Below are 26,518 nucleotides of genomic sequence, written 5' to 3'. Positions count from 1 at the left end.
AGACGTTAAAATGATCCTGGCAACCTAAACAAACCACAACAAATCAAATCAAATCAAATTTATTTATATAGCCCTTCGTACATCAGCTGATATCTCAAAGTGCTGTACAGAAACCCAGCCTAAAACCCCAAACAGCAAACAATGCAGGTGTAAAAGCACGGTGGCTAGGAAAAACTCCCTAGAAAGGCCAAAACCTAGGAAGAAACCTAGAGAGGAACCGGGCTATGTGGGGTGGCCAGTCCTCTTCTGGCTGTGCCGGGTAGAGATTATAACAGAACATGACCAAGATGTTCAAATGTTCATAAATGACCAGCATGGTCAAATAATAATAAGGCAGAACAGTTGAAACTGGAGCAGCAGCACAGTCAGGTGGACTGGGGACAGCAAGGAGCCATCATGTCAGGTAGTCCTGGGGCACGGTCCTAGGGCTCAGGTCCTCCGAGAGAGAGAAAGAAAGAGAGAATTAGAGAGAGCATATGTGGGGTGGCCAGTCCTCTTCTGGCTGTGCCGGGTGGAGATTATAACAGAACGTGGCCAAGATGTTCAAATGTTCATAAATGACCAGTATGGTTGAATAATAGTAAGACAGAACAGTTGAAACTGGAGCAGGAGCATGGCCAGGTGGACTGGGGACAGCAAGGAGTCCTCATGTCAGGTAGTCCTGGGACATGGTCCTAGGGCCCAGGCCAGTTGAAACTGGAGCAGCAGCATGGCCAGGTGGACTGGGGACAGCAAGGAGTCATCAAGTCAGGTAGTCCTGGGGCATGGTCCTAGGGCTCAGGTCAGGGGAGGTCTAGTGGACACAGCTTCAGTCTAGTTCTGGAGGTCTAGCAGACACAGCTTCAGCCTCGTTCTGGAGGTCTAGTGGACACAGCTTCAGTCTAGTTCTGGAGATCTAGTGGACACAGCTTCAGTCTAGTTCTGGAGGTCTAGCAGACACAGCTTCAGCCTAGTTCTGGAGGTCTAGTGGACACAGCTTCAGCCTAAATCAAATCAAATCAAATCAAATTTATTTATATAGCCCTTCGTACATCAGCTGATATCTCAAAGTGCTGTACAGAAACCCAGCCTAAAACCCCAAACAGCAAACAATGCAGGTGTAAAAGCACGGTGGCTAGGAAAAACTCCCTAGAAAGGCCAAAACCTAGGAAGAAACCTAGAGAGGAACCGGGCTATCTGGGGTGGCCAGTCCTCTTCTGGCTGTGGTCCCAGCGCGCACGACCCACGTGGAGTTCCAGGTCTCCGGTAGCCTCTGGAACTGCCAATCTGCGGTCAACAAGGCAGAGTTCATCTCAGCCTATGCCTCCCTCCAGTCCCTCGACTTCTTGGCACTGACGGAAACATGGATCACCACAGACAACACTGCTACTCCTACTGCTCTCTCTTCGTCCGCCCACGTGTTCTCGCACACCCCGAGAGCATCTGGTCAGCGGGGTGGTGGCACCGGGATCCTCATCTCTCCCAAGTGGTCATTCTCTCTTTCTCCCCTTACCCATCTGTCTATCGCCTCCTTTGAATTCCATGCTGTCACAGTTACTAGCCCTTTCAAGCTTAACATCCTTATCATTTATCGCCCTCCAGGTTCCCTCGGAGAGTTCATCAATGAGCTTGATGCCTTGATAAGCTCCTTTCCTGAGGACGGCTCACCTCTCACAGTTCTGGGCGACTTTAACCTCCCCACGTCTACCTTTGACTCTTTCCTCTCTGCCTCCTTCTTTCCACTCCTCTCCTCTTTGACCTCACCCTCTCACCTTCCCCCTACTCACAAGGCAGGCAATACGCTCGACCTCATCTTTACTAGATGCTGTTCTTCCACTAACCTCACTGCAACTCCCCTCCAAGTCTCCGACCACTGCCTTGTATCCTTTTCCCTCTCGCTCTCATCCAACACCTCCCACACTGCCCCTACTCGGATGGTATCGCGCCGTCCCAACCTTCGCTCTCTCTCCCCCGCTACTCTCTCCTCTTCCATCCTATCATCTCTTCCCTCCGCTCAAACCTTCTCCCACCTATCTCCTGATTCTGCCTCCTCAACCCTCCTCTCCTCCCTCTCTGCATCCCTTGACTCTCTATGTCCCCTATCCTCCAGGCCGGCTCGGTCCTCCCCTCCCGCCTCCGTGGCTCGATGACTCATTGCGAGCTCACAGAACAGGGCTCCGGGCAGCCGAGCGGAAATGGAGGAAAACTCGCCTCCCTGCGGACCTGGCATCCTTTCACTCCCTCCTCTCTACATTTTCCTCCTCTGTCTCTGCTGCTAAAGCCACTTTCTACCACGCTAAATTCCAAGCATCTGCCTCTAACCCTAGGAAGCTCTTTGCCACCTTCTCCTCCCTCCTGAATCCTCCGCCCCCTCCCCCCCTCCTCCCTCTCTGCAGATGACTTCGTCAACCATTTTGAAAAGAAGGTCGACGACATCCGATCCTCGTTTGCTAAGTCAAACGACACCGCTGGTTCTGCTCACACTGCCCTACCCTGTGCTCTGACCTCTTTCTCCCTCTCTCTCCAGATGAAATCTCGCGTCTTGTGACGGCCGGCCGCCCAACAACCTGCCCGCTTGACCCTATCCCCTCCTCTCTTCTCCAGACCATTTCCGGAGACCTTCTCCCTTACCTCACCTCGCTCATCAACTCATCCCTGACCGTTGGCTACGTCCCTTCCGTCTTCAAGAGAGCGAGAGTTGCACCCCTTCTGAAAAACCTACACTCGATCCCTCCGATGTCAACAATTACAGACCAGTATCCCTTCTTTCTTTTCTCTCCAAAACTCTTGAACGTGCCGTCCTTGGCCAGCTCTCCCGCTATCTCTCTCTGAATGACCTTCTTGATCCAAATCAGTCAGGTTTCAAGACTAGTCATTCAACTGAGACTGCTCTCCTCTGTATCACGGAGGCGCTCCGCACTGCTAAAGCTAACTCTCTCTCCTCTGCTCTCATCCTTCTAGATCTATCGGCTGCCTTCGATACTGTGAACCATCAGATCCTCCTCTCCACCCTCTCCGAGTTGGGCATCTCCGGCGCGGCCCACGCTTGGATTGCGTCCTACCTGACAGGTCGCTCCTACCAGGTGGCGTGGCGAGAATCTGTCTCCTCACCACGCGCTCTCACCACTGGTGTCCCCCAGGGCTCTGTTCTTGGCCCTCTCCTATTCTCGCTATACACCAAGTCACTTGGCTCTGTCATAACCTCACATGGTCTCTCTTATCATTGCTATGCAGACGACACACAATTAATCTTCTCCTTTCCCCCTTCTGATGACCAGGTGGCGAATCGCATCTCTGCATGTCTGGCAGACATATCAGTGTGGATGACGGATCACCACCTCAAGCTGAACCTCGGCAAGACGGAGCTGCTCTTCCTCCCGGGGAAGGACTGCCCGTTCCATGATCTCGCCATCACGGTCGACAACTCCATTGTGTCCTCCTCCCAGAGCGCCAAGAACCTTGGCGTGATCCTGGACAACACCCTGTCGTTCTCAACTAACATCAAGGCGGTGGCCCGTTCCTGTAGGTTCATGCTCTACAACATCCGCAGAGTACGACCCTGCCTCACACAGGAAGCGGCGCAGGTCCTAATCCAGGCACTTGTCATCTCCCGTCTGGATTACTGCAACTCGCTGTTGGCTGGGCTCCCTGCCTGTGCCATTAAACCCCTTCAACTCATCCAGAACGCCGCAGCCCGTCTGGTGTTCAACCTTCCCAAGTTCTCTCACGTCACCCCGCTCCTCCGTTCTCTCCACTGGCTTCCAGTTGAAGCTCGCATCCGCTACAAGACCATGGTGCTTGCCTACGGAGCTGTGAGGGGAACGGCACCTCAGTACCTCCAGGCTCTGATCAGGCCCTACACCCAAACAAGGGCACTGCGTTCATCCACCTCTGGCCTGCTCGCCTCCCTACCACTGAGGAAGTACAGCTCCCGCTCAGCCCAGTCAAAACTGTTCGCTGCCCTGGCCCCCCAATGGTGGAACAAACTCCCTCACGACGCCAGGACAGCGGAGTCAATCACCACCTTCCGGAGACACCTGAAACCCCACCTCTTTAAGGAATACCTAGGATAGGTTAAGTAATCCCTCTCACCCCACCCCCCTAAGTTTTAGATGCACTATTGTTAAGTGACTGTCCCACTGGATGTCATAAGGTGAATGCACCAATTTGTAAGTCGCTCTGGATAAGAGCGTCTGCTAAATGACTTAAATGTTAAATGTATGTTCAAATGTTCATAAATGACCAGCATGGTCAAATAATAATAAGGCAGAACAGTTGAAACTGGAGCAGCAGCACAGTCAGGTGGACTGGGGACAGCAAGGAGCCATCATGTCAGGTAGTCCTGGGGCACGGTCCTAGGGCTCAGGTCCTCCGAGAGAGAGAAAGAAAGAGAGAATTAGAGAGAGCATATGTGGGGTGGCCAGTCCTCTTCTGGCTGTGCCGGGTGGAGATTATAACAGAACGTGGCCAAGATGTTCAAATGTTCATAAATGACCAGTATGGTTGAATAATAGTAAGGCAGAACAGTTGAAACTGGAGCAGGAGCATGGCCAGGTGGACTGGGGACAGCAAGGAGTCATCAAGTCAGGTAGTCCTGGGACATGGTCCTAGGGCCCAGGCCAGTTGAAACTGGAGCAGCAGCATGGCCAGGTGGACTGGGGACAGCAAGGAGTCATCAAGTCAGGTAGTCCTGGGGCATGGTCCTAGGGCTCAGGTCAGGGGAGGTCTAGTGGACACAGCTTCAGTCTAGTTCTGGAGGTCTAGCAGACACAGCTTCAGCCTCGTTCTGGAGGTCTAGTGGACACAGCTTCAGTCTAGTTCTGGAGATCTAGTGGACACAGCTTCAGTCTAGTTCTGGAGGTCTAGCAGACACAGCTTCAGCCTAGTTCTGGAGGTCTAGTGGACACAGCTTCAGCCTAAATCAAATCAAATCAAATCAAATCAAATTTATTTATATAGCCCTTCGTACATCAGCTGATATCTCAAAGTGCTGTACAGAAACCCAGCCTAAAACCCCAAACAGCAAACAATGCAGGTGTAAAAGCACGGTGGCTAGGAAAAACTCCCTAGAAAGGCCAAAACCTAGGAAGAAACCTAGAGAGGAACCGGGCTATGTGGGGTGGCCAGTCCTCTTCTGGCTGTGCCGGGTAGAGATTATAACAGAACACGACCAAGATGTTCAAATGTTCATAAATGACCAGCATGGTCAAATAATAATAAGGCAGAACAGTTGAAACTGGAGCAGCAGCACAGTCAGGTGGACTGGGGACAGCAAGGAGCCATCATGTCAGGTAGTCCTGGGGCACGGTCCTAGGGCTCAGGTCCTCCGAGAGAGAGAAAGAAAGAGAGAATTAGAGAGAGCATATGTGGGGTGGCCAGTCCTCTTCTGGCTGTGCCGGGTGGAGATTATAACAGAACGTGGCCAAGATGTTCAAATGTTCATAAATGACCAGCATGGTTGAATAATAGTAAGGCAGAACAGTTGAAACTGGAGCAGGAGCATGGCCAGGTGGACTGGGGACAGCAAGGAGTCCTCATGTCAGGTAGTCCTGGGACATGGTCCTAGGGCCCAGGCCAGTTGAAACTGGAGCAGCAGCATGGCCAGGTGGACTGGGGACAGCAAGGAGTCATCATGTCAGGTAGTCCTGGGGCATGGTTCTAGGGCTCAGGTCCTCCGAGAGAGAGAAAGAAAGAGAGAAGGAGAGAATTAGAGAACGCACACTTAGATTTACACAGGACACCGAATAGGACAGGAGAAGTACTCCAGATAAACAAACTGACCCTAGCCCCCGACACATAAACTACTGCAGCATAAATACTGGAGGCTGAGACAGGAGGGGTCAGGAGACACTGTGGCCCCATCCGAGGACACCCCCGGACAGGGCCAAACAGGAAGGATATAACCCCACCCACTTTGCCAAAGCACAGCCCCCACACCACTAGAGGGAAATCTTCAACCACCAACTTACCATCCTGAGACAAGGCCGAGTATAGCCCACAAATATCTCCGACACGGTACAACCCAAGGGGGGAAACCCAGACAGGCTGACCACAACAGTGAATCAACCCACCCAGGTGACGCACCCCCCAGGGACGGCACGAGAGAGCCCCAGCAAGCCAGTGACTCAGCCCCGTAACAGGGTTAGAGGCAGAGAATCCCAGTGGAAAAAGGGGAACCGGCCAGGCAGAGACAGCAAGGGCGGTTCGTTGCTCCAGAGCCTTTCCGTTCACCTTCCCACTCCTGGGCCAGACTACACTCAATCATATGACCCACTGAAGAGATGAGTCTTCAGTAAAGACTTAAAGGTTGAGACCGAGTTTGCGTCTCTGACATGGGTAGGCAGACCGTTCCATAAAAATGGAGCTCTATAGGAGAAAGCCCTGCCTCCAGCTGTTTGCTTAGAAATTCTAGGGACAATTAGGAGGCCTGCGTCTTGTGACCGTAGCGTACGTATAGGTATGTACGGCAGGACCAAATCAGAGAGGTAGGTAGGAGCAAGCCCATGTAATGCTTTGTAGGTTAGCAGTAAAACCTTGAAATCAGCCCTTGCTTTGACAGGAAGCCAGTGTAGAGAGGCTAGCACTGGAGTAATATGATCAAATTTTTTGGTTCTAGTCAGGATTCTAGCAGCCGTATTTAGCACTAACTGAAGTTTATTTAGTGCTTTATCCGGGTAGCCGGAAAATAGAGCATTGCAGTAGTCTAACCTAGAAGTGACAAAAGCATGGATTAATTTTTCTGCATCATTTTTGGACAGAAAGTTTCTGATTTTTGCAATGTTACGTAGATGGAAAAAAGCTGTCCTCGAAATGGTCTTGATATGTTCTTCAAAAGAGAGATCAGGGTCCAGAGTAACGCCGAGGTCCTTCACAGTTTTATTTGAGACGACTGTACAACCATTAAGATTAATTGTCAGATTCAACAGAAGATCTCTTTGTTTCTTGGGACCTAGAACAAGCATCTCTGTTTTGTCCGAGTTTAATAGTAGAAAGTTTGCAGCCATCCACTTCCTTATGTCTGAAACACATGCTTCTAGCGAGGGCAATTTTGGTGCTTCACCATGTTTCATTGAAATGTACAGCTGTGTGTCATCCGCATAGCAGTGAAAGTTTACATTATGTTTTCGAATAACATCCCCAAGAGGTAAAATATATAGTGAAAACAATAGTGGTCCTAAAACAGAACCTTGAGGAACACCGAAATGTACAGTTGATTTGTCAGAGGACAAACCATTCACAGAGACAAACTGATATCTTTCCGACAGATAAGACCTAAACCAGGCCAGAACATGTCCGTGTAGACCAATTTGGGTTTCCAATCTCTCCAAAAGAATGTGGTGATCGATGGTATCAAAAGCAGCACTAAGGTCTAGGAGCACGAGGACAGATGCAGAGCCTCGGTCCGATGCCATCAAAATGTCATTTACCACCTTCACAAGTGCCGTCTCAGTGCTATGATGGGGTCTAAAACCAGACAAGACTAGAATGTGTAAATCACATGTGTAAATCACATTCACTCCAATTTGCATGCGTTATATTGCCTGACACCAGCACCACAGAGACCAATGTACTGTACAGCATCATCAGTGAAAACTATGCCTCAGTGAAAACGCTCTAATTCCTGAGCTCAGAGGGTATCTATCCAAGCTTCAGAGCTATTTCCATATGCACTGGCAGATGGCTGGACACTTTGAGCAGCCCAGCGATATTCACACCTAGGCTCACACACAGCACATACTTGGCTAGCTTGCCATTGTCATGTTGTCCGTGGGCGAGTGACTGTAGGCCAGTGGCGGGTGACCAGCCAGGATGAATCAGTGGGGTCGTGAGTGACACATACCAATGAAAGGCTCTGTAAAGCAGCCTGGGGGTGGAGGATGTTGGCAATATTCTGCAGAGCAGAGTAGAGAGGCCATGCCATGCTTTAGTGTTTCTGGCTCTGAGCTGAGCCTGTATAATAGAGACGGGTGGGCATGGGGGACTTGCTCTGACTACACATAGATCACACACTGTACACAGTGCACCAAACTGCCATGAATTATGAACAAATCCATTTGGAAAGAAGAGAAAGAAAGATCAATCTGTGTGAAAAGGAGAGCACATTAAAGGGGAATGGAAACACTTGGCTTTAGAACACCAGCTAACTGTATAACTGTAAATTGCCATATTGGCATTGTTGCGTCACTGGCAGGAGAGTTTGGGAATTTCTGAATTTACTGACACCTCTGCATGCATTAGTGAGCATACTGTGTTGGTCTTAAACCATATATGAAAACATGATACATATTTTGAAAGCTGAAAAACAGCCCTTTCAAATGATACGACAAACAATAGCACCACATCAATCAAATGGTAATCAGTCAAGCAAAAACACCTGTGAAAATGTGTATCTTATACAAAAATCAACACTTTTATCCCCCAAAAAGCTGCCATTTATACAAATTCCTAATGAAGATAGAGGAAAAACAGTGTCACGCCCTGACCTTAGAGAGCTGTTTTATTTCTCTATTTGTTTAGGTCAGGGTGTGATTTGTGTGGGCATTCTATGTTTTCTATCTCTTTATTTTTGGCCAAGTATGGTTCCCAATCAGAGGCAGCTGTCTATCGTTGTCTCTGATTGGCAATCATACTTGGGCAGCCTTTTTCCCACCTAATGTTGCGGGTAATTATTTATTTTCTCTGTGTGTTTGTGTGCGCCACGGTAGCGTCACATTCGGTTTCTGTTTACCTGTTTTTTTGTGAAGGTTTCACTTTATTTAAAAAAAAATGTGGAATTACATGCACGCTGCGCCTATGACAGGGAGTTTGACAGAATTACCCACCACAAAAAGACCAAGCAGTGTGCTCCAACTTGGAGGACGAGCTGGACCGGGGAGGAGATTATGGCAGGGGACAAAAATGTTTTGGGGGGGCACACGTGGAGATTGGCGGAGTCAGGGTTTAGACCTGAGCCAACTCCCCGTGCTTACCGTAGGGAGCATGTGACCAGTCAGGCACCGTGTTATGCGGTGATGCACACTGTGTCTCCAGTGAGCATTCACAGTCCGGTGCGCTCTGTGCCAGCGCCCCCCAGAAGTGGGCATCCAGCCAGGATGGGTTGTGCCAGCTCTACGCTCGAGACCTCCAGTGCGCCTCCATGGCCCAGTGTATCAGGTGCCTACTCCACGCACCAGGCTTCCAGTGCATCTCCCCAATCCGGTGAGAACTGTTCCGGTTCCACGTACGAAGCCTCTAGTGATGATCCATGTCACGAAGCCTCCAGTGATGATCCATGGCCCGGAACCTGCAGTGAAAATCCAGGGCACGGAGCCTCCAGCGACGGTCCCCAGTCCAGAGCCTCCAGCGACGGTCCCTAGTCCGGAGCCTCCAGCGATGGTTCCCAGTCCGGAGCCTCCAGCGACGGTCCCCAGTCCGGAGCCTCCAACGACGGTCCCTGATTGTCTGAGATAATGGGTGAGCTGGACATCCAGAGAGTTTAGATTGGTCTGCCATGAAGCACATCTTTTTGAGCTGGTCAATATGTGTAGTAGGTAATCCTTTCTAACGAGGCTTTTTAAAAAACAATATCACGTAGTAAAACGGCATAAGTGCTGCTCTCCACTTTCTTGACTGAGTTTTGAAATCAGTGGAATTAGAGTATGATAGCTAATGAGATGGAGAAAACACCTGCCTCCGGATTACATCTTCAAACTAAGTCCAACCATGGCATCTGTGACATAGGGTGAAGCGTCCATTCATATATACGGGTAAGATAGTCTAGCTGGCTACGTTTTCAGACGTTACAATTTTTTTTTTACAGAAAGTTATTTTCACTTTAAGTTAAAGTGTACTGTTAGCTAGCTAGCTAAAGTTAGCTGGCTTCCTCACTAGCTAACGTAACGTGTGATCTGTGTAGTAATATTTTTTGTATTTCAGAGCCATTTGCTTTGCTAGTTATAGCCTGATGTTAGCTATCTAACATTGAACCTGGTAAATTAGCTACCTGCAGATTCATGCAGGGTAGTAACGTCATTAGTTGGGATTATGATTCATTGTTTAGCTAGCTAGCTACACGTCTTAACAAAATACTTCACTATGCAAGTAACCATGTCAATAGAATGTTAATGATGTCACTGCGACAACTGTTGATAGACAGATTTACCAGATATCTACTCTGGCTATTTCAGAAGACTCTTGTCTGAGTGTGCCAGAGCACAGAATAACTGATACATTTACGAATGCTTAACACCCGTTGAATATGGCCGTTGTCAGTAAACATTGGCAAAATGTTTTAATTAAATTGTTGCCAGCAGCACATTTGCAGTCACTAACGCTCTGGAGAACACAAAACCAGCCTAACCAGCTCTGCTAGGGTAAGTAAAATAGTCAGAGTGAGCTGTTCTCTCATTTGTTGTCTGGAAGTAGCAAGCAAACTTGCCAATGTTAGCCAGTTGTCTTGGGTGATTGCCTGCTGTTGTTAGGTCAGCTAGCTAACATTATGTGCATGATCTGTGTAGTAATATTATTCATATCTCAGTGCCATTTGATTTGAAAGTTATATTTAACACAAAACCAGCCTAACCAGCTCTGCTAGGGTGAGTAAAATGGTCAGAGTGAGCTGTTCTCTCATTTTTGTCTGGAAGTAGCTAGCAAGCTAGCTAACATTAGCCAGTTAGCTTGGGTGCTTGACTGCTGTTGTTAGGACAAAACGCTCAGAGCAACCCTACTCCTCGGCCTGATTGCCCAGTGTGCGCTCCTGAAAGAGATGGGCGGGGCTAAAGCTTACGAGGCCGTGAAAGATTCTGAATGTAGACAAAGAAGTCCAGTACTGTATGTGTACCAAAACATTCAAGTTCATCAAAAAGTAGTTTCCCGTTGTTCTTCAACTGTAGTGTATGATATACCATTTTCTATCTCTGAGTCTCTACTTTTGTCCAATGTAAAAAAAAAATCACAATTTCAAATTTAGCTAAATAAGACCGAATCGAGCCGGTCGGCCACATATTGAGTCTTCCTTATTTAGTAAGGGTTTAAAATTTGAAATCAGAATAGTAATATTTTTTTTTTTACTGTGAATGAGTTAAAGCACTTTTAGCGAGAACAGTGGAACTTTTCTATAATTATATGGATGTTCCGTGATCAGACACTTTCTTATCTTGATAGTATATTAAACACATACTGTATGTAGCTGACACATTCTGATGGAATGTTAATTTCTAAACATAGCAATGTGAATGCAAAGAGGACTCAGACCACAACATAGATTAAGTGAACTCGCAAAGAGTTTGTGTCCTCATTCAAAGGCGGGGGCCGTGTGAATACATTGTTTTTGCTTTGTTGTTTTTTTACCCAAAAGTTTGCTTTAAAGAGGACTGAGATCGGTTAAAAGAGGACTATATGTGAAAACACCCTTAGTCTGAAATATGACAAGGAAAACATTTACATTTACATTTACATTTAAGACATATCCAGAGCAACAAATTGTAATATATTGGAACAACCACTGAATAAAACCAAAACTTTATCGAAACAACAAGGCTAGGGGAAGATATTGTCTCATTCAAAGCTGAAAACAATGTGGCTCATTGCGCACATCGCTGTCATGACCAAAACATTACATCCTAAATAAAGAGGTGGGTTTCAGGTGTCTCCCGGAAGGTGGTGATTGACTCCGCTGTCCTGGCGTCGTGAGGGAGTTTGTTCCACCATTGGGGAGCCAGAGCAGCGAACAGTTTGACTGAGCTGAGGCGGGAACAAAATTCATCTCAGGGATATTGTCACCAAAATTGTTATGTAACTACAAAATATGATAAGAATAAGGCATATTATGACATAATATTACAACTTCATTTTATTTTGTATTACATTCCACTAGGCCGATATCCTAATACACAAAGAGTCAGAATGGAAAAAAATGAAAAGCATGTAACAAAGGCGAAATGACCAGTGTCAGTCTAAGATACTTGGTGAAGACTTGGAGTCCCTTTACTCGTGCCTATGTGCGCAATGAGTCACACTCACTGGAGTGCCACTACCTAAAACTATTTTGGTCCCCTACAATTTATTTACCTGTATTTAACTAAGCAAGTCAGTTAAAAATATATTCTTATTTACAATGATGGCCTAGGAACAGTGGGTTAACTGCCTGTTCAGGGGCAGAATGACAGATTTGTACCATGTCAGTTCGGGGTTTGAACTTTCAACCTTTTGGATACTAGTCCAACACTCTAACCACTAGGCTACCCTGCCACCACAGCATAACTGCTCTCCCATTCAGGTGCTACACAAACAAACCACATCGTATTCTCCTTTCTAACTTTCCTGTAACAAAGTCAACGATTTCTACGGAAGTACATTGAAGTTCATCTAGGCTCAGCTAGGCTGTGAGGGTGTGTCCTGTGAGGGTGTAATTGTCCCTCAGCCCTTTTGAAACTTCAGCAGCATCTTGTCCACTCTCTCCAGCCCCTGCATGCCCTCACAAAGGTCTGAGAGCTGACAGTCCACCACAGTGTCAGAGAGAGAGAGATAGAGAGATTAAAAAAACACCCACTAAAATACAGTGCCTTCGGAAAGTATTCAGGCCTATTGACTTTTTCCTCATTTTGTTACGTTACAGCCTTATTCTACAATAGATTCAAGTATTTTTCCCCTCATCAATCTACACACAATACCCAATAATAACAAAGCGGAAACAGGTTTTTAAAAATGTTTGCAAATGTATAAATAATAAATACCTCATTTGCATAAGCATTCAGACCCATCGCTATGAAACTTGAAATTGAGCTCAGGTGCATTCTGTTTCCATTGATCATCCTTGAGATGTTTCTACAACTTGATTGGAGTCCACCTATGGTAAATACAATTGATTGGACATGATTTGGAAAGGCACAAACCTGTCAATATAAAGTCCTAAAGTTGACAGTGCATGTCAGAGCAAAAGCCAAGCCATGAGGTTGAAGAAATTATTTGTAGAGCTCTGAGACAGGATTGTGCCGAGGCACAGATCTGAGGAAGGGTTCTAAAAATGTCTGCAGCATTAAAGGTCCCCAAGAACACAGTGGCCTCCATCATTCTTAAATTGAAGAAGTTTGAAACCACCAAGACTTTTCCTAGAGCTGGCTGCCCAGCTAAACTGAGAAATCGGGGTACAAGAGCCCTGGTCTGGGAGGTGACCAAGAACTCGATGGTCACTCTGACAAAGCTCTAGAGTTACTCTGTGGTGATGGGATAACCTTCCAGAAGGACACCCATTCATGAAGCACTCCACCTATCAGCCCTTTATGGTAGAGTGGCCAGATGGAAGCCACTCCTTAGTAAAAGGCACAAGACAGCCCAGATGAAGTTTGCCAAAAGGCATCTAAATGACTCTCAGACCAAGAGAAACAAGATTCTGTGGTCTGGTGAAACCAAAATTGAACTCTTTGGACTGAATGCCAAGCGTAACTTCTAGATGAAACCCGGCACCATCCATATTGTGAAGCATGGATGGTGGCAGCATCATGCTGTGGGGATGTTTTTCAGCGGCAGGGTCTGGGAGATTAGTCAGGGATGAGGGAAAGATGAATGGAGAAAAATACAGAGAGATCCTTGATGAAAACCTGTGCCAGAGTGCTCAGGACCTCAGACTGGGGAGAATGATCACCTTCCAACAGGACAACGACCCTAAGCACACAGCCAAGACAATGCAGGAGTGGCTTTCGGACACGTCTCTGAATATCCTTGAGTAGCCCAGCCAGAGCCTAGACTGGAACCTGATCTAATATCTCTGCAGAGACCTGAAAATAGCTGTGCAGTGAGTCTCCCAATCCAACCTGACAGAGCTTGAGAGTATTTGCAGAGAAGAATGGGAGAAACTCCCCCAATGCAGGTGTGCCAAGCTTGTAACGTCATACCCAAGAAGACTCAAGGCTGTAATCTGTGCCAAAGGTGCTTCAATAAAGTACTGATAAAGTGTCTGAATACTTGTATAAATGTGATATTTCCATTTCCATTTTTATTTTATTTTATACATTTGCAAACATTTCTAAAAACCTGTTTTTGCTTTGTCATTGTGGGGTATTTTGTGTATATTGATGAACAAAAAATATATAAATACATTTTAGAATAAGGCTGTAACGTAACAACATTTTTAAAAAGTCTGAATACTTTCCGAATGCACTGTATATAGTCCTAATAGTACATAATTTACAATGACCTTCCAGTCAAAAAACTTGGCTTAGCTACTATTTTATGTCACAGATAACAAACACCTAAAGAGATATCTAGCTATGTAGTTATCTAGCTAGCTAGCTAATAATTATAAGTACGGGGATCATACATTTTACTGGTAAAATAGCAATCCTGCATTAGCCCTCTCTGGCTGGTTAGCTACATATCGCATCACTAGCAAATTTTTTGAGCTCTGAATAATTCCTAAAGACAAACACTCTTCAAATTGTCAATAAGATAATTTTATGTTGTACAGATATCAAATAAAATATTAGCATAGACAAGACGAGCTAAATCAAGTACCGTTATGCTAGCCATCTACCTTCCTTGCTGATTGTCTACTCGGCTGACTGTCTACTCGGCTTGTTATGAAAAGTTAATCTGATTAATCAGAAAAAATACTCTAAAATGTAAATATTATAATTACCAACATAAGAGTTATTGTATCAGTTACTTACCTTAACATTGTTGTCCCGATCTCAATGACAGAGCAGTGTCGAAGTTGGAGGCGAGTGGAGGAAAGGGCAACATTCACTTTCAGTCCCCATGCCAAAACTCACCATTTGGTCAACACTGCCAATGACGCAGTCGTTACTATAGCAATGCACGATGGCGCTACCCATACCACTAATAAACATTGTTCAAGATCAAAATCCCCCAAAATAGAGATGTTCCCATGTTCAATGCACATGTTTAGTATTAGTGAATTGAAGACATCTCTTTACTTTCTGACGTGTTTCTAGTCCCCTTTAATTATCCAAAAGATAATTGTTTATCGTGGTGCTTCTTTCTTCATCCTCAATCCTCCTTTAATCTACCCCAAGTTGGACAGAACCGAGGAGCCGGGATATTGAGATTGCTAAAACATTGAGCCGGGCAAATCAATCTCAAATCTAGTGATTTTCTTAATGGTGAAGAAGTGTGAAATGCTTTGAGACCAGTAACAACAGCCACTACAACAGGACAGCCACAAATGGAGTCCTAATGAATATAAAGACTGATAACCACTGTTTGATAAAGCACAGTACAGACTATCAGTGGAGCTTAATTTCCCCAGGCTCCAGTGGCCTGTCTAGTGAGAGTGGTCAAATGTGTGTAATTTACCTCTGTGTGTTCCTTCCTTCCTCCTTTATTTTGCCAAATGGCTTGGGAATGGGGAGTGAGTCAAGGTTAAAAGCATATACCTCCAGGGAGATCCAGCCAGCCACAGACAGGATACAGTTTAGGGGGGTATCTAGTGTAGCTCCAGCAGCACTCAAGGCCCTGGGCTCTGCGCTTTAAGGCAGGATATCTTTGGCTTTGTAAACATCCCCATCTCTGTCTCAGTGAATTCACAGCCATAAAACAGCTGTGGCCGGTATGGGAGAAACCTGACAAACACATTACCCGGGTGCTACCGCGTACGTGCAGCCGTGATCGCATCTGCAATCAACAATTTGTTATTCAATGCAGATGGCAATTACACCGTTTTAGCGCCGTTACCCAAATAAATCTGTATGTCCTGGGAGACGACAGATGAAACCAGAGGGAATCGTCAACCTTGGGAGAAAAAGAAACCTAAGCAGCCGAATCTATGGTAGTGGTACATACAATTAATGCCATGGACTGGGCCATGATTGCGTATGGGGGACACGTCTCACTGTGAGTGAAGAGCAATCAAATTCACACAGAGATTCTCAGTCGAATGAATAAAATAAAGATGAGGCTGTGTCTTTGTCTGACCCTTTCCCACTCCTAGCCTGGCCTAATGGGATTGTGTTAGCCATAGGACAGGTGTCTTGTCTAGTCTCTAATGAGTGACACAGCACAAAAGGGAAACTTCTCACCAACATTGCTCTGCTCATCTGCTGCCATTCTTAGTGCCTTGCGGCTTTGAGAGGTGGATCAGTGTCCGTTTGAAATGGAATCTCTGCTAGGAGGTAGCATTGGCAGGGAGCAACATCACATTGGGATATTTACTATATTTCTACATACATCTAGGGTAGTTAGTTACAGTAAAGTTAAATGACTTAATTGGCGTCACTGTCTGCTGCTAGAAGGTAGCATTGACTGTCGGCAACATCTCACTGGGAGGTTAAGTGTGTTTCTACGTAAATCCAGGGTAGTTAGTCACAGTTCTGTTTAATTAGTTAAAGAAATTAGCCTGATTCCCCACTGCACTGCTGTTCACCTCTGAAGCCAGCATAGGCAGGCTACACTGTTATAAAGTGTTCATCTTGACAAATCCAACAAATGTCTTGTTCAAACATGAGTGAGGTAGAGTAATTTATGGTATAACAAAGAGCACTAACCTTTCTGCCTCTTTGACGGCAGTAAACAAGGTATGTCTCGTTCTCCTCTTCCAGAAAATTCTTGGCAATTGCTCTCCCTTGCATGTGATATACATGTATCATTCTTCATGGGGTTACGCTCTCACCTAAAAGAAAAACACAAACAAACACCAGCGTGAAATATTCATAAACTTCATAATATCGGGACCAAAAAGAGGAACCATACACAGAGGATGCCTCTGCTGGCTGTTCACTTAGGGAAGGGAACTCTGTATTCTAGGTGGTTTTTGGATAAAGATCTCAGGTTGGTCTGTCAATCTGGCAATTAACCAGTGCAAGGAGCCTAAAGGAAATCCAATATATTTCCATTATGGTGTTTACATGGAGCAGCAAAGCCCAGGGACTCCCTCCCCTGCAATTCATTACGCCGATACGCAATCCTTCCCCTGGGGCCGAACCAATGCTATTCCACTGCACCCGCCATTTCTAATTTCGTCTGCTGATATCACAATCTGTGAAACTCAAGAAGAGCTAGTGGTCTTTCACAGTCACTCTCCTCCCTAACAGGTACGTTTCCATTACAACAACTGTATGTGTTCACAATTTATACCCCCACATTGTGTAGGATATCGTTCCCTCGATCCACATTTAGTTACACTCCATGTAATGACACCTCCAGTCATTTTGATTAAGATGGCTTGTTTTAAGATGATTTACAGATACATTGTCACTTGACCACTTCTATCAATCTCAGCGTAATTTACAGTGCAGCATGTTTTTCACAGGAATATGAAGATAATAGAAAAATATCTATACAAATATTTTTTGGGGGGAGTGTAGATTGATCCAGACATGCATTATTGGTTCTGCACAGGCAGGGATATAAATTAAAATGTTTCATTTGTAGCACTTTAAAAAGTTAGGAGCACCACATTCAAATATGATTTCTTAAATTGATTGAGATTCAGCCTATATTGGGCCTATATGAATTCTAGCTACTTTAGAAGCCCTAGAAACTAATATGTAACAGTATAAATACATGAATTTATTATAAAAGCTAAAATGTCGATACCTGCCACTGAAATTACAATGTCATTTGTGGAATAATAGGTTTCTACATTGTGTAAAATCACTATTTTCCTATCTTTAAAAACATCAGGTTTGTTATGACAACATGCAAGAGTTCTCATTCATGCATTGCAAGAGTTCTGTAGTTTATTCATTCACCACCTTTTATTGCACAAAAATGTTTGGATATATATACCAGGTTTTTAGCTCTAGCCAAAAAGTTAATTTGATTGAGCAAAGTGTGAACAAATTGTTGAAAGGATAAGTCGAGATTTTGTCATGAAAAGCGTATCCACAAGTTCATCTGACTCTGAGCAAGTAGATAAAGGGCCTCATTGCCAAAATCCCAAAGTATCCCTTTAACGACGTAGACAGACGCTCAAGTCGTTTTAGAATAGCACAAAGTGGTGTAAAGTACTTAAGTAAAAATACTTTAAAGTACTATTTAAGTCATTGTTTTAGATATCTGTACTTTTACTCCGCTACTGTACATTCCTAAAGAAAATAATGTACTTTTTACTCCAATACATTTTCCCTGACACCCAAAAGTACTGGTTACATTTTGAATGCTTAGCAGGATAGGAAAATGGTCAAATTCACGCACTTATAAAGAAAACATTCCCTACTGCCTTTGACCTGGCAGACTTACAAAACACAAATGCTTTGTTTTTAAATGGTTGTCTAAGTGTTGGAGTGTGCTGCTGGCTATTTGTAAATTAAAAAACAAGAAAAATTGTCCCGTCTGGTTTGCTTAATATAAGGAATTTGAAATTATTAATCTTTTACTTTTGATCCTTAAGTATATTGTAAACCAAATACTTTAAAACTTTTACTCAAGTACTGTTTTTTTACTTTTCAGTGTATCTTTACTTTTATTCAATTATGACTGTTGGGTACTTTTTCCACCACTTCTTCCACCACAGCCCACGACATTGTTTATGGTCCTGGCGATCCGCTAGGTAGATAAAAATGGTGCTCTGGTAATATGGGTCAGATCTTTTGATCTGTTTGAGCTAGAAGCAAGCCATTTTCGGTGCAACGGTGCAGTAACGGTGCAACCATGACTCAAACTAATCTGCACTCTATTGTTCCTCAAGGGCACTCAGAAACAACGGTACAACGAAGCCTTTTTTCGCATGGTTTGTTACGTCATTGTGTACATAATGTCGCTGCTACCGTCTCTTATGACCGAGAAGAGTTTCTGGACATCAGAACAGCGATTACTCACCTCGAAATAGACAAATGTTTTTTTTTCTGTCTAGTTCGTTCAGTCCAACATGAAGGATATACTGCTTCCCGGAGACCAGGCCCAAATCCCGTCATTTGAGTTAAGGAAAGACGGAAATACAGTGCCTTTTGAAAATTCATCGGCAACTGAGTAAACCACCACTACCCTCTGTATTATTGACCAATGTGCAATCATTAGAAAACAAACTGGACGCTCTACGATTAAGATTATCCTACCAACGGGACATAAAAAAAAATGTAATATCTTACGTTTCACCGAGACATGTCTGAACGATGACACGGATGATATAGAACTTGCTGGCTTCTCTGTGTTTTGGCAGAACGGAGCAGCTACGTCTGGTAAAACGAGGGGCGGGGGCTGTGTGTCAATTTGTCAATAACTGCATGTGCGCGTTGTCTAATATTAAAGAAGTCTCGAGGTATTGCTCTCCTGAGGTAGAATACTTCATGATAAGCAGTATACACACTATCTACCAAGAGAGTTCATATCCATATCATTCGTAGCCGTCAATTTACCAACAAAAACCAATGCTGGCACTAAGACCGCACTCAATGAGCTGTATAATGCCGTAAGCAAATAATGTGCAACCAGAGGGGAAAAAACGATTGACCACCTTTACTCTACACACAGAGACACATACAAATCTCTCCTTCTCCCTCCATTTGGCAAATCACACCATAATTCTATCCTCCTGATTCCTGCTTACAAGCAAAAATTAACTCAGGAAGTACCAGTGACTGGCTCAATACAAAAGTGGTCAGATTAAGTGGATGCTACGCTACAGTACTGTTTTGTTAGCACAGGCTGGAATATGTTCCGGGATTAATCAAATGGCAATGAGGAGTATACCACCTCAGTCACCGGCTTCATTAATAAGTGCATCGACGACGTCATCCCCACAGTGACCGTACGTACATATCCCAACCAGAAGCAATGGATTACAGGTAAGACCCATACCGAGCTAAAGGTAGAGCTGCCGCTTTCAATGATCGGGACACTAATCCTGGCGCTTAAGAAATACAACTATGCCCTCAGATGAACCGTCAAACATGCAAAGCATCAATACAGGACTAAGATTGAATCCTACTACACCGGCTCTGACGTTGGATGTGGCAGGGCTTGAAAAATATTACGGACTACAAAGGGAAACCCATCCTCGAGCTGCCCAGTGATGCAAGCCTACCAGACGAGCTAAATGCCTTTTATGCTCACTTTGAGGCAAGGAACACTGAAGAGCATCAACTGTTCTGGACGACTTTGTGATCACGCTCTCTGTAGCCGAAGTGAGCTAGGCTTTAAACAGGTCAGCATTCACAAAGCCAAAGGGCCAGACGGTTTACCAGGGCGTGTATTCAAAGCATCCGGGGACCAGCTGGCAAGTGTCTTCACTACATTTTCAACCTCTCCCTAAATGTTTCAAACAGATCACCAAAATAGTCCTTGCGCCCAAGAAAGTGCAGCTAAGCTGCGTAAATGATTACCGCACCGTAGCACTCACGTCAGTAGCCATGAAGTGCTTTGAAAGACTGGTCATGGTTCACATCAACACAATCATGCCAGAAAACCCAGACCCACTCCAATTTGCATACCGCTCCAAAAGATCCACAGATGACACAATCTCAATCACACTCAACACTGCCCTTTCCCACCTGGACAAAAGGAACACCAATGTGAGAATGCTGTTCACTGACTACAGCTCAGCGTTCAACACCATAGTGACCACAAAGTTCATCACTAAGCAAAAAACCCTCGGACAAAACACCTCCCTCTGCATGAGACAGCCTATGGAGAGGAGGTCAGAGACCTGGCAGTGTGGTGCCAGGACAACAACCTCTATCTCAATGTGAGCAATACAAAGGAGCTGATCGTGGATTATTGGAAAAGGAGGGCCGAACAGGCCCAGGCCCAGTTTCTTACCAAGACATTATCATGATCCAAACACACCAAGACAGTTGTGAAGAGGGCACGACAACACCTTTCCCCCTCAGGAGACTGAAAAGATTTGGCATGGGTCCCCAGATCCTCAAAAAGTTCTACAGCTGCACCATCTAGAGCATCCTGACCTGTTGCAATACTGCCTTGTATGGCAACTGCTCGGCATCTGACCGTAAGGCATTACAGAGTGTAATGCGTATGGCCCAGTACATCACTGGGGCCAAGCTTCCTAACATCCAGGACCTATATACTAGGCAGTGTCACAGGAAGGCACCGAAGCACCAAGTCTAGGACCAAAAGGCTCCTTAACAGCTTCTACCTCCAAGCCATAAGACCGCTGAACTAAACTATCTACATTGAACCACCCCCTTTTTGTTTTTACACAGCTGCTATTTCCTATTTATTATCTAGTCAATTTAAAAATTACCTCGACTGACCTGTACCACCGCACATTGACTCGGTACTGGTACCTCATGTATATAGCCTTGTTACTGTTATGTTGGGTTTTATTGAGTTAATTTAGTAAATATTTTATTAACTCTATTTCTTGACCTGCAATGTTTGTCAAATTATTGGTGACAGGGGGCAGTATTTCCACGTCTGGATGGAATGCATGCCCAAATTCAACTGCCTGCTACTCCTCGCCAGAAGATATGCATATTATCAGTAGATTTTTATAGAAAACACTCTCTGAAGTTTCTAAAACTGTTTGAATCATGTCTGTCTGGAATCAAGATTTCTAAGGGACCTTCTTGCAGTTCCTATCGCTTACACTGGATGTCAACAGTCTTTAGAAATTGGTTGAGGTTATTCCTTTGTGTAATGAAGTATGGCCAATTTGAACGAAGGGCTCTTGAAGTGTACTGTTAGAGGCGCGTGACCAGAAAGCTTGCTACAGTTTGTTTTCCTCCTGTATTGAACACAGATCATCCCGTCTTCAATTTTATTGATTATTTACGTTTGAAAATACCTAAAGTTGTATTACAAAAGTAGTTTGAAATGTTTTGGCAAAGTTTACAGGTAACTTTTGAGATATTTTGTAGTCACGTTGCGCATGTTGGAACCAGTGTATTTCTGAATCAAACACTCCAAATAAATTGAGATTTTGGATATATATTGACGGAGTTAATTGAACAAAAAGGAACATTTTTGATGTTTATGGGACATATTGGAGTGCCAACAAAAGACGCTTGTCAAAGGTAAGGCATGAATTATATTTTTATTTCTGCGTTTTGTGTTGCGCCTGCAGGGTTGAAATATGCTTTTCTATCTTGGTTTACGAAGGTGATATCCTCAGATAATAGCATCGTTTGTTTTTGCCGAAATGACTTTTTGAAATCTGACATGTTGGCTGGATTCACAACAAGTGTAGCTTTAATTTGCTATATTGCATGTGTCATTGAATGAAAGTTAGATTTTTATAGTATTTTTTTATATTTTTTTATTTGGCACTCTGCATTTTCCCTGGCTTTTGGCCAGGTGGGACGTCCCACATATCCCAGAGCGGTTAAGGGCTTGTAAGTAACCATTTCACAGTAAGGTCTACAGTCGTGGCCAAAGGTTTTGAGAATGACACAAATATTCATTTTCAATGTTTGCTGCCTCAGTTTGTATGATGGCAATTTGTAAATACTCCAGAATGTTATGACGAGTGATCAGATTAATTGCAAAGTCCCTATTTGCCATGCAAATTAACTGAATGCACAAAAACTATCCACACTGTATTCCAGCCCTGCCACAAAAGGACCAGCTGACATCATGTCAGTGATTCTCACAGGTGTGAGTGTTGATGAGGACAAAGCTGGAGATCACTCTGTCATACTGATTGAATTTGAAGACTGGAAGCTTCAAAATTAAGGTGGTGCTTGGAATCATTGTTCTTCCTCTGTCAACTATGGTTACCTGCAAGGAAACAGTTACGGTTTTCTTCTATCTCCTCTGAAGAGGAGGTGTAGCAAGGATTGGACCAAAATGTAGCGTGGTAATTTTCATACATCTTTAATAACGATGAAACACGAACAATACAAAACAAGAAAACGTAACATGAAAACCGAAACAGCCTATACTGGTGCAAACTCACACAGAGACTATACCCGACTATACCACAATCCACATATACCACAAGGATATTGCTGCCAGTAAGATTGCACCAAAAATCAACCATTTATCGGATTATCAAGAACTTCAAGGAGAGTGGTTCAATTGTTGTGAAGGCGCCAGGGCGCCCAAGAAAGTCCAGCATGCGCCAGGACCGTCTCCTAAAGTTGATTCAGCTACGGGATCGGGGCACCACCAGTACAGAGCTTTCTCAGGAATGGCAGCAGGCAGGTGTGAGTGCATCTGCACGCACAGTGAGGCAAAGACCTTTGGAGGTTGGCCTGGTGTCAAGAAGGGCAGCAAAGAAGCCACTTCTCTCCAGGAAACAGACTGATATTCTGCAAAAGGTACACGGATTGGACTGCTGAGGACTGGGGTAAAGTCATTTTCTCTGATGAATCCCCCTTTCCGATTGTTTGGGGCATTGCCTTATGACAAGGTGTTCCATCATGCTGGGAAAGGCATTGTTCGTCACCAAACTGTTCCTGGATGGTTGGGAGAAGTTGCTCTCTGTAAGGGATTTCTTCCATTGATGGAGAGGCGGACCAAAGCGCAGCATGGTTATTCTGATTCATGTTTAATTCAAAGATGAACAGAATAGAACAAAACAAAACAAGACAAGACAAGACAAGACAAGACAAGACAAGACAAGACAAGACAAGACAAGACAAGACAAGACAAGAAACGACAAGACAAGACAAGACAAGACACGTGAAAACCCAAACCAGCCCTATCTGGTGCAAAAACAGAGACAGGAACAATCACCCACAAACACACAGTGAAACCCAGGCTACCTAAGTATGATTCTCAATCAGAGACAACTAATGACACCTGCCTCTGATTGAGAACCATACTAGGCTGAAACATAGAAATACCCAAATCATAGAAAAACAAACATAGACTGCCCACCCCAACTCACGCCCTCACCATACTAAATAATGACAAAACAAAGGAAATAAAGGTCAGAACGTGACACTCTCGGAGGATGTGTTGGTACCATTCTTTATTCATGGCTGTGTTCTCAGGCAAAATTATCTAAAGACACCGAAGCAGCAAACTTTATGGAAATTATTATTTGTGTAATTCTCAAAACTTTTGGCCACGATTGTACACCTGTGGTATTCGGCGCATGTAACAAATCAAATGTGATTTGATTTTAATTTGATTTTTACAACTCTTGGTCAGCAAAATACTTTGCTGCATATGTGACCTAATTTGTTGCTCTATAGTGGAGGACGGGACATGTTCCCATTTTGGGAGATGATATGTATACCTAACCCCTGGGACACCTGCACCAGTCCACAGGACGACAGGAACACAATCTTCTCCAAGAAATTACTTGGCTTTTTGGCATCTGCTGTTGAATCGTATTCACACCCCCTGGAATATAAGCCATAGTGCAACTAATATTCTGATAGCCTTGCAGGAAAAATATGTGCACTGCATACATTTAGCATAATTCTGCACAACACGACTTAAATATTCACAGAGGCAAAGGGAAGCACTGCCAGGATAAAGTCTAACGTCTTTGTACAAAACTGATGAACAATTTTTTATGGCCCATTGAGACTTAAGATATGGAACACACTCATTTTCACAACTTTGGAGCACCAATGCAGATGTATTATGACAATGGAGTTTTTTTTTCATAGGCTTGCAATGCCATGGTGAGGGAGAGGGGCAAAAGAGACAAAAAGAGACAAAACGAGACAAAAACAAGCTTAGTACAGCCGTGACCTTCATATGAAATTACAAATGAAACATTAAAACATACATTCATAAATCTTCTACCGAAGAATGAATGCAGCCAGCTGTTATTAACAATGATGGGAAATAATTGCAGCTTGTAGTTTGTCAGCTAATTACAGTGGTTTAAAGCAACATTTGCTGAAAGGTACTCAGTGCTTAACCATTCAGCACAATCTTAACCCCTACCAGCCAAGTTGAATCATACTATGCGAATAGCTTTTTAATTATTAATGAATGTTGGTAAGGAAAAAAATCCTTCAGTAATTATAAATCTAATAGACATCAGGGGGTACCAGAGAGTTTTTCAGGTTCGCCATATTGCTTTGATCACCTCAGTAAGAAGATGCTGACCTACTATGTTTCTTTCTTGTGTTAGTTTCCCTTTATAACAGAGCTGTGATTTGAGGCCATGGCAGATATGCAGCACAGGCACATTCGGTCACGCACCAGTGGACCAAAGCAGTATGTGAAGGTTCCTCTTCCATAGCTTACCCCTTACAAAAAAAACGTATATAAAAAAAATCACGTGATTTTCGGACACGTGTGAACAAACCCCGTACTTTTCAGACACTTGGACTTCAAACATTACTTTTAGGCATTCACTACTTCCAGCTACATTAGTACTATGTCAGGGAAAAATTACATACTTACCTGATTTGTTTGATATTAATAGTAAACAGTTATATATTTAACTAAGAGTAAGACTGGCCTGCTAATGTTGAGTTTTTATGGTGCCCACTCTAGCTTCCTGCAGTTAGTCTGGGCATCTGGTTAAGGAAATGGGTTTTGCTAGGGATAGCTTGAGCTGACAATGACTTGGTGATTAACATCTAAAAGCTGGCATTCTAGAGACAAGATGTTTGTGTGTGACCTGAGATAGAGATGGCCTAGAAGAGTTTAGAACAATTTCTCATTGTCTCATCTTCCTGGCAACTGGGAAACTAAGCCGGTTTGGAAGTAAAACAACATCCCGTGCAGATAACCAGGAGATGGATCAAGGTGGCTTATGGGAACGGTAGAAATGTCTGACTGAGCATTTAGGGCCTATATAAGATCGCTGTTATTTCATTCATCAGCTAAGCTCTCGGCAACACAACCTAGAGTGTGCGGTCGACGGTTTCATTATTGCAATAACTAATCGATGTTGAATAAAGATGATTGTTTGAATAATTGTCCAAGTCTCTCTCTGAACTGAAATTTCCACTACAACTTCCATCCAGGGAATGAATGGTCTAAAATGTGCAACTTGCAAAAAAGGCAGCAATAAGCAAAGGCCAAAGAAAAATAACCAAAGATAGGGGAAATTACAGGAAAGAGGGAGGCGTTTAATTTAATCATGTAATCATTTTTTTTAATCACTGAAAACTATTGCATCCATTTACAATTAATTTGTTCTCACATTTCGAAATGATTTCCTATCAATATTTTGTTTTGCTACCAATACTTTTGGGTTTATGTTTTGCTTGGGACAAGCTGGGACAGCTTTATGCATGCCCTAACAGTTTGTGGGCACTGTTAGTTATCGTTAGTGCAATTCATGTATTGTGCAGTGTTGTGTTGTGTAGTGGCTTTGCTGGCATACATTTTTTGTTTTGTTGAGTTTGCCCCGCCAACGTTTACATGCTAAAATCCCCACTGCTATGGATGCAAGTACTGACCATCCATAATATTACAATTATAGTTTTAACAATGTTTTTAGGCTATACAGTGTTTGATTACATTTATTTTGTTTACAAACATTGGAGTAAAACATGCTTATAGAGCATTTGGGGTTCTGATGGGGTATGACGTTATATTCTCAAAGAATCAATGGGTATACAGTGGGGCAAAAAAGTATTTAGTCAGCCACCAATTGTGCAGGTTCTCCCACTTAAAAATATGAGAGGGGCCTGTAATTTTTATCATAGGTACACTTCAACTATGACAGACAAAATGAGAAGAAAAAAATCCAGAAAATCATTTTTTATGAATTGTTTTTGCAAAT

The 26,518-nt window shown here is 44.0% G+C and overlaps 1 protein-coding gene across 3 annotated transcripts in view; it reads right to left on the bottom strand.

The window, feature by feature from the left end:
* Positions 1–26,518, bottom strand: part of LOC123990928 (leucine-rich repeat and fibronectin type-III domain-containing protein 2-like) — a 163,862-nt gene that overhangs the window by 104,292 nt on the left and 33,052 nt on the right. For all 3 annotated transcript variants that reach the window (XM_046291950.1, XM_046291952.1, XM_046291951.1), the window contains exon 2: positions 16,458–16,582. The gene's annotated coding sequence lies outside the window, so the exon portion shown is untranslated. The remainder of the gene's footprint in view (positions 1–16,457; positions 16,583–26,518) is intronic.

This window comes from Oncorhynchus gorbuscha, linkage group LG12 (assembly GCF_021184085.1).
Source record: "Oncorhynchus gorbuscha isolate QuinsamMale2020 ecotype Even-year linkage group LG12, OgorEven_v1.0, whole genome shotgun sequence".
Classification (NCBI taxonomy): Eukaryota; Metazoa; Chordata; class Actinopteri; order Salmoniformes; family Salmonidae; genus Oncorhynchus; species Oncorhynchus gorbuscha.
The sequence above is the reverse complement of the archived record's forward strand: the minus strand, read 5'-3'. Positions and strand labels throughout refer to the sequence as shown.